This window comes from Heteronotia binoei, chromosome 21, assembly GCF_032191835.1.
Source record: "Heteronotia binoei isolate CCM8104 ecotype False Entrance Well chromosome 21, APGP_CSIRO_Hbin_v1, whole genome shotgun sequence".
In the NCBI taxonomy this organism is placed as follows: Eukaryota; Metazoa; Chordata; class Lepidosauria; order Squamata; family Gekkonidae; genus Heteronotia; species Heteronotia binoei.
Genome location: NC_083243.1, coordinates 45138152 through 45146890, shown reverse-complemented (window position 1 = coordinate 45146890; position 8739 = coordinate 45138152).

Genomic DNA, 8739 nt, shown 5'->3' with positions numbered 1-8739 from the left:
CATACAAGAAACTCACTGACTGACCTTGAGCCAATCACAGCCTACCTTACAGAGTTGCTATGAAGATAAATGTGTACAGGGGGTGAGACGGGGAGCTGCCTGTGAACTCCTTGGAGGTAGATTGAGCTAAAAATGTAATAAATGCATTATATTTTAGATATAAACAAATCTTACATAAATTACATGTTTAAAATCCCCCTGCCTAGGCAGACATTGCTGAGATGTGGTGGTGAACTCTATTTGTCTGCTTTTCCCGTTCAGATATGTGAGTTATTTATAGCTCTTCCCCAATTTATTTCATTAATCCACAAAGCTAATGCAAGCTTTCATGCCACTGTCATTTTTTTTTTTTTTAACATTTCAGGATAAAAACTGCAGAGTATAACAGGCTTCACCACTGAGTTATGGATCCATCCTGTGTTTTTATTGCCCTTTCTTTCCATGGATTCAATTAATGAAGCTGATGAATGGTATTCAGGATTAAGGTAATGGGAGCATAAAGTAGCAATGGAACTATTTCGTATGCCATTGTTCATTGTGAACCCTAATAAAGCTTCCACTTTTGAGCGATTTGTTTCTCAAAGATCCTACAGGGGAGTGAAAGGAATTTTAATTGTTTTTGGATTTTCTGTTGACTTTTCTTTTAAAGTTATTTGTTGGTAGAAGGTTTAGGAAGTCTGGCATCCCTTCCAGATAAATCTCTCACCTCTACATCAAGCACTTCCATCTGAAAAGTTTACTCAGTAGGCACTTCCTTCCACTCTGTAAGGCTCATGATTTTAGGCATTCTTGTGACAGAAGATCTTGCATGTTTGCTTATCTTGTAATAGCAAATAAATAATATCTGAGGTACATTTGGGATTTCCAAGCAAAGATAAGACATTAATGTCTTCTTTAGTCAGAGAAGCAGCTTTGTATAATGCATTTTTTAAACTAAGGCATTGAATTTCAGGTGCGATTTTGCTTTAGAAATGTGCCTAAATAGCGGTATACTTACCTAAGTGGACTGATTCCCTTTTAAGTCACTTGATATCAATAGATTAGAAGGGTTTATTATTGTAGCCTGTCTAGAATCATACTGTAAGAATCAAATTCAGTTATCACTTGAAGCCATGATTTAGGTTAACTATGGTTCGTCATCTCATTCAAAGGCTCGTTACGTCACTATCTACAACTAGCGTACACCAAACCAGATTCTGAAAACATGCTTTGAAATTGAATAATCACAACTATGGTTTGCATGTCATACAATCATTGATTTCCTGGCTTAACCTTGGCATGTTCTGTAGCACCCCCTTCATCACAATGCAAGTTGGAATCACAGTCGTTTTTTTGTAGGGGAAGAAAAGGGTAAGTGAAGATGACAAAGCCAGCATGTGTCGAGTCAAACCAGAATCTGAATTCTCATCTTCAAGCCAAGTTAATTGTGTTTGCTTGCCACTTTTGAATTGAGCCTTAGGATTTTCTTTTTGACATTGTCAAATGAATGTCAGTGTTTCATTGTATGGAAGGTATGTAGTATAATTACATCTCATGCAATACTGTGATGTCAGAAGTCTATGAGCATATAAGTGACATCCATAGCTTAGTGATGGCGCACACACACACACACACACTCACACACACACACACACACCCACCCACACACATATATATATATATACACACACATATATACATACATATATATATATATATACACACACACACACACATATACATACATACATATATACACACACACATATATATATATATATATATATATATATATATATATATATATATATATATATTTATTTATTTAAAAATTAACCTTTGGCATTATCCTATCTGGAATGTTTTAACCCTTGGCATGATCCAAAGGCAAGGCACTAGATCCTGTGTGATAACCTTAAGAGTGAGCTAGCTCAAGGATCTAAACTCTCCTGTCCAGCTTTGATATTATCCATTACCTTCACTATGTGTGGAAATAGGAAATCTCTTTTTAGTCAGTGGCTGAAAACAGGGTTCCTGAGAAATTATGCCAAGATGGTAAGAACTGGGTGGTTCTAAGCACCCTTTTAATTCCCAGAGTTCCCCTTTGATTTGGGATATCGAGTAACAAAGGAGTTTGCAGTAGTTTCTCAGTGCCTTAGTTCATGTGAATGAAACTGAAAGCCCCAAAATGTAATCAGCCAGGAACGGTTTATTTGCCTTTCAGAACTGAAACTTTTGGTTACATTTCCTGCCACAATGCAGAAGCATCAACCCCCATATTTATAAACATTACAAGATGATGAAGAAGAAAAACTAGAGCTGTAATGCATATTTGCTCAAAGCCATTTGTTAGGGAGAAACGCAAAACAAATGATAACTTTTGTTTTCTCCTCCATTTAAAAATGAAGCTATTGATCTTACATTAAGACAGTATTGTAAATGAACTCAAGGCCTACCGCAATGTACTACTGGCTTTTGCCTTGACGTATCTTACTAAATGCCATAATTGTGTTAGTAGGCATTTAGAAGTAATGACCTTAGGCTGCCTTTTTATTTTATTTATTTGTCTTTCTTGAGGAAGGATAGATACCATGTAGGATGGGGATCAGCTCACAGATTCACAAAAGTGCCCAGCACAAGGTAAAGAAGACAAAGTCACAGCTTGGCCACTAAATAAGAACATAAGAGAAGCCATGCTGGGTCAGGCCAATAGCCCATCTAGTCCAACATTCTGTGTCACACTGGGCAAAATTACCAGGTGCCATCAGGAGGTCCATCAGTAGGGCCAGGACACTAGAAGTCCTCCTACTGTGGACCCCCCCACCACCAAGCAGACAGAGCATCACTGCCCCAAACATAAGAACATAAGAGAACATAGAAAGGAAACCCTCTTGCTTTGTCCCATCCCTTGACAGCTCCCCAGGACACATAGAGCCAGTGGCTAGTCTGTCACCTCTGTGTTTCCCAGAATGGACTTTGCTGCAGTCCTTGACTTTCACAGGGGCATTGCAGTGGCCACAAAATAACAGCATAAATTCAAAAGCTACTGTTATGCAGGGCCCAGATCCTACAACTCCAGTCAGGGTATTAAGGATTTCAGACTGGATCTTTGAACACATTAACAATTAATCTGCTTTATACTGTATTAGACCATTGGTCCATCGAGGTCAGTCCTGTCTACTCAAACTGTTGGTGGCTCTCAAGGGTCTCAGTTGGAGGTCTTTTCACATCATCTACTGTGAAGACCTTTCAAATGGAGATGCTGGTGACTGAACCTGGGACCTTCTGCATACAAAGCAGATGCTCCACCACTGAGCCACTGCCCCTTTTGCTAAAAACTCTGCGTTCACCTATTACATTTTTTATTCTTCTCTTCCTCCAAGGAGCTCAGAGTGAGCCCCTCAGAGTGAGCCCCTCCAAGGAGCTCAGAGTGAGACCCTCCTCCATTGAAGTGTCACCATAAGCATGTGTGGCAGACTGGATTAATAAAAGAGTGAGGGGATCCAATGTCATCCACTAATCTTTATTTCTGAATGGAGATTTTAAACTGGAATTTTCCAATACTGGGAAATCTAGTATTCTAACTATGGTTGGTTTTAGATGGGCAGTATAAGCCACCCCAGGGATGGCTTGCAAATGGATTGTGTGCATTCAAATACACACATCTGGCTCCCGTCCCACCCCCGCCCTCACCCTGTCCCTACCTGCATTCCAGCTGCATCAAAAAGGCACCACTTCCAAAGTGGTACCAAATTGCTGAGGCATCTCCAAGGCGGCTCCCCAGCCATCTGGATGGCTAGGAAGTGCCCCAGGGAGCCATGGATGGGTGCGTGAGAGCTGTGGACACTCCTCTATGGCACCTGTGGCCTATCCATGTTACAGTGGTGGGCCACATGCCATCTGGATGCCCCAGGGCACTTCTGTTTCCATCAGCTCACTTCTGGGTTGTCATGCTGCCGCTTCAAGCTGGCAGTCTGGACTCAGCCTTTTTCTCCAAATTGGGTCAGAATACCCTGGAATCTTATGGTTTCTGTTATATTTTCTTCATTTACAAGGCACTTCTGCAAAACAGCAAGTCTCTAGCTCCATATTAAATTCCCAGAGAGAGAGAGACAGAGACCACACCTCAAAGTGTTTGTTTTTTTTTACTCGACACAGAGATTTCTCTCTTTCTCTGTGTGTATTCCATACCCCATAGTGCTGCCCTCTCTGCCTGTCAGCTAGGGGTGTGTGTCACTTTCCCAAATGGATCCATGAACAAGTATGCTGTCTTTTGATAATTAACGCCCACTGAGAAACATCTACAGCCATTAACTGACATTGAAATTCTCTTGTCATGGGCCAAGATTACTATTTTGTGAGTCATTTTAATGCCAAACTATAATCGTACTATTCCCGGAGATCAGGGAAAAACCATGATGAAACCATAGATGTTACATCATAATTATATTCTGTTTACTGATATGTTGAGACATTCACAAAGATCACTAGATTTGTATTGCATCTCCTGACATATTCTTTAATATATAAATAATGAAAGATGGTTAACTTTTCCCCACACTAAAAGAGATCTGTCTTTGTTGATGCATTTTAACAACAATATGGGGAGGTGGGGAAACAGGCATTCATAATACATCACACCCCAAAACTGCTTGTGAATGGTTCCTCATCCTCTTGGAGAGGACTGACAAGTGGAGTGTCTCAAGAATCTGTCCTGGGGCCTGTTCTGTTAAATATCTTTATAAATGATTTGAATGAAGGAATAGAAGTAATGCTTATTAAATTTGCAGTTGATACTAAATTGGGAGGGGTAGCAAATACAGTAGAAGCCAGAGTCAGGATACAGAATGATCTTGACAGGCTGGAAAACTGGTCTAAAACAAGAAGAAGAAGAAGCATTTTAACAGGGATAAATGTAAAGTTTTGCATGTAGGTAGGAAAAATCCAATGCATCATCATAGGATGGGGGAGACTTGTCTTGGCAGTAGTTTGTGCAAAATGGATCTAGGGGTCTTAGTGGACCATACAATGAACATGAGTCAGCAGTGTGATGTGGTAGCTGAAAAGGCAAATGTGATTCTGGGTTGTATCAACAGAAGCAGGGCTATATATAATGCAGGAACTCTCAAGAAGGAAATGAAGAAGAACTGCATGGTTGCCCCCATGAACGTTTAAACATTTTTTTTTTAGAATTTTGTTTCCATGAAGAGGTTTGGAACTTTGTTCTTCTGTGTTCCCCCCCCCCCCAAAAAAAAAAAAAAAGCCCTGAACAGTAGTGTCTAGATTACATGAAGTGATGGTATCACTTTACTCTGCTCTGGTTAGACCTCACCTAGAGTTTGTGTTCAGTTTTGGGCACCATAATTTAAAAGGATATAGACAAACTAGATTGTGTCCAGAGGAAGGCAATGAAGATGGTGAAGGGTCTAGAGACCAAGTCCCATGAAGAAGGGTTGAAGGAGCTAGATATGTTTAGACTGGACAGGAGACGACTTGAAGGACTGTCATATAGAGGATGGTGCAGAGTTGTGTTGTCATCAGAATAACTTCCTGCTTCCCTTTTCTCTTAAAGGTACAGTGTCCTATTCTCTGTTCTCATGTCTCATCAGAGGAAAACACCAGCAATGTTCAACTAGGATCCTCTTGAGCTCTCTGCTCCCTCATTAATAGTTTTATTGATGATTTGTGGGATGCAGGTATAAGGGAACCACTACAAGAACCATTTGAAGGGAATCAGTTGGGTTACCAGTCTCCAGATGTTTTTTTAAATGTTCCACACACATTGCCCCAGTGACCAAAGCACTGGGTAGGGAGGCTGTTTGTCTGGCATCTCTTTCTCTTCCTCAGCAGTGGCAGCCTCCCCAACTTGAAACTTTTCCATCTCCAACTAGAGTAGCCAGCTGCAGATTCGCCTTGGGATGGAGTGGAAATGTAGAAAGCATAATCTTCAAAGACTGATGTTCTAGGCACAAAGTACTGAGGAATTCAACATATGCAGAATGAAAGCAAATTATCCAAATCAAAGGCATAACAACTCAAGTGCTGGGAAACTATGGAGTAAAAACAGAATGCAGACAGAACCTAAGCCAGATCTCATGGCCTAAGACACATTTTCATGAAAAACCTAAATACAGAAGATCATTAGAACTTCCTTGACAGATCAGACCAAGGGTTTATCTAATTCAGAATTCTGTTTCCCTTGGAATCCAGGTATCTGTCATAAGAAGCTCATAGACTTGGTATACAACTCATGCCATGTTGTGTTGTCCCAGCATTCATCAGTACATACAATTTCAGTAACATAGACATCACATTTTTTTATTTCTTTGTACCCTATCTAGATTTTTGGGAACTCCAGGCATCATGCATTGGTTTCCCAGGAAGTCACTACCCAGACCTTCGTTTTCTATATTCAGCAAAGTATAGACATGTTACCCAAAGTTTAATTGGGGAAATTAACTTTAAAGGAGGCAAAGTAAAAAGAGGTAACTGGGATTCTCCACCTATGAATATAAAGGATCTTTCCCTTAGAAAACTCTCAAAACAAACCAGTCAAATGTTCAATTGGAAAGGGTTATATTGAAACAGGAACATAAGGGCAAAACACACAGATCAAACACACCAGCTAGCTAAGATGAAATCAGGAAGGAGATGGAGAAAGCAGTTTCAGGGATAACTTATAGTTACCAATCTCAAAGAGTGAGGTCCATGGAAACAGCAGCAAAATAACCAAAGAAAAGGAGAGGCTGGGGTGTGAGGTATGACGTTCAGAACACACACAGCGCTATGGAGTAGAGTGCTGCAGTTATAGAGGAAAATGCTCTCTGGAGCAGACTGACATATTTGCTCCCTTGATGGATTTTTTGGAGGTAGACAATGAAGCCTGATGGGTTTTCCTGAGTTGAACTATAGCTGCTAATGGTACTTGATGACCCTGTAAGTACCAGATGGGAAAAGCTACCAGGTTTGGTGAATTGCTAAATTAGGGTAAATGGGTGAGGAGAAATTAGGCTGTGTCTTGACAAGATTAGTCCAAGGTGAGGCCATATACTCTTGGGAAACACTTTGTCCTAAACTATGCAACACTCTGGGGTGGGAAGGAGGTTATTAGCAGGTAAGCCACTCTGACTCATACTTCTAAACTATATGTATGTTAGGATGGGTGTTTATGATTTTCCAAGCATAAACTGCCCCTCAGTGAGAGGAGAGGTCTGAGCACCAACAATTATGTGTTCTTGAACACATTGAGTCAATTTGGCTAATTATGGTTAATAATCTTTGATAATGAAGGAGTAGGAGTAAAATTTCAGCTTACAAGATTTGATCATGGCTGTTAATGATAGAATATTTTGGAGGTAATTAATTCATAAATTGCCATAAATTGAAAATGACACAATTTTTACTGATAATTGTATTTTTTTTTAAAAAATGTAGCCTTAAAACCCACAGATAAGTTGGTAGCGAAATACAAATATTTTCAATAAACAACTAAATGTCTCTTATGTGCCAAAGCATTTAAACCTTAGCTGAATATCAACTTGCCTTTTTTGCTGTGTAAATTGCTGGAATGGAACCTTCAAAGAATGAAGGATGCAGAATGTGTGAATTTGGTAATTTTGCTTGCCTGACATTGTAACTATTCCACAGATGAATTAAATACAATATTCTGCATGAGGCTGGATAAAGAGACTGATGATTTCTAATGAAATTCACTACAAATTATAGAGCACAAATGGATTTGTTTAAGACTGATGATTTAACTGATGATTTAAAGTCCCATTTCAAAATGTGGACTGCATGAATCAATACTGAAGAAAACATTCATTCAGGGAAACAAAAGACCTGTTTTATATATATAAATGTAACTCTTAACTTGAACAACTCATTAGAATATTGGCTTGCAGAGGAAGTATGATAGTGAATTGGACAGTAGACAAGCAACCTGATTCTATGCATGTTTACTCTGAAGTAAGTCCCACTGAGTTAAATAGGGCTTCCTTCAAGATTTAAAGCCTTTGAATCTCAGACCTTGCCAGTGGAAGGTTAATGAAAATTCACTCAAATAATAACCTTAACTAAAGAATCTGTAGAAAGCACTTTGGGTTATATTTCTACAAAGTGGTGCTAAATAATAAGGCAATTCTGTAATTGCAGTGCATTCATCACTGCGGTAAATCATATTGACTCCAATATGGAGCAGGTAAAAAAAATACTATATATGGCAGACTTAGGTATTGTGCTTTTCCAATTGCACTCTATGGCAAATCTCCAGTTTTCTTCAGTGGGTCCAGAATCAAACCTAAAGCAACTTTCAGTGAAAATACCCGCTGTCTCTCCTAAGATATATGTACAAAGGTGCTGGAATAAAATCTTTAAATGAACAAGATAGTTCAGGGTTTTGTTCAACTACTATCCAAGCCTTGCTTACTTGGCCATCCCATGCACAAATACTGCGAACATCATCAGAGAATTTTGAAAAGCCAGAAAAGGCTTTTCTTAAAACCAGACAAGAATCAGTCAACACAGACTTCTCAGCAAGGCAAGAAAATAGTCACCAGCTGAGTAAAGCCTTGGGATGACATGATGATGGATGGCCAGATGTTTTCAATCAGAAAAAGAGAACAAACTATCCTAAAACAGTAGGGCACAGTTCTAGAGATGTAATACAATGACCCAGTCAAAAGTAGGCGTATGAGGTGAGACACAAAGTCTACGCCAACTTTGTGATTTTGCTGACTTTTTCAATCCTTGCTCTTCTTG